Genomic DNA, 934 nt, shown 5'->3' with positions numbered 1-934 from the left:
CGGGGGCCGGCCCCTCCCCCTTGCCCCCCCCCCCGCCACCTCCCCAAGGAGCCAGAGGGTCACCGCAGGTCACCCCGCGGCCCTCCCTGCCTCCGGGGAGCCCCTCTCCTGCCTGTGGAGGGGCGCTGAGGCCGAGGGGGTGGCCAGGGCTGTGGGGACGCTGGTGGATCTGTCCTGCTCTCTCTCTCTCTCTCTCTCTCTCTCGCTCTCTCTTTCTGCCTGCATTTGGGACGTTCAGGGGAAGGGTTTGTGCCCATGGCCAGGGTGTCCTACAGTTTCGAGCTGGTTACATGGTGTGATGAGCGGGTGGGGGGGCCCTCCCTGGCAGCCCAGCGCCCGGCCGGTCCCCTTGTAGGTTTATTATTATTATTGTTGTTATTGTTGTTGTTGTTGTTGAGGGAGAGACACAGAGAGACACGTGGATGTGAGAGACAGATGACTGGTTGCCTCCTCACGTGCAGGATCAAACCTGCAACCCAGGCCAGTGCCCTTGACTGGACTCGAACCCGGGACCCTTCAGGCCGCGGCCGATGCTCTATCCACTGAGCCACATCGGCCAGGGCTCCCCTTGTAAGTGTAGCTCCCCGGGGCCTTCACCCAGAGGCCACCCCCGGTCCTGGGGTTCCCCGCGCCCCCAAATGCTCATGCCAAAGGCCCAGCCCAGCTCAGGGTGAGGCCTCATTGGAAACGGGGCCTTCGCAGGTGCAACCTGTTAGGATGGAGCCGCACTGGCCCGGGCCCGTGGTGCCCGGTGCTCACAAGCGAGGGGGGAATTTGGACACAGACACACGCACGCGGCGTGGGAAACCCCGTGGAGGCAGAGGTCGGGGTGGAGTCTCCCTCGCAGCCCCGCGGGGAGCCAGCCCTGCCCGCTCGGACCCGGACTTGCAGCCTCCGAGGGCGGATTTCTGTGGCCCAAACCCCAGCGCGTGGG

The sequence above is a fragment of the Myotis brandtii genome, unplaced genomic scaffold, assembly GCF_000412655.1.
Source record: "Myotis brandtii unplaced genomic scaffold, ASM41265v1 scaffold97, whole genome shotgun sequence".
NCBI lineage: Eukaryota > Metazoa > Chordata > Mammalia > Chiroptera > Vespertilionidae > Myotis > Myotis brandtii.
This window is presented reverse-complemented; position numbering follows the sequence as displayed.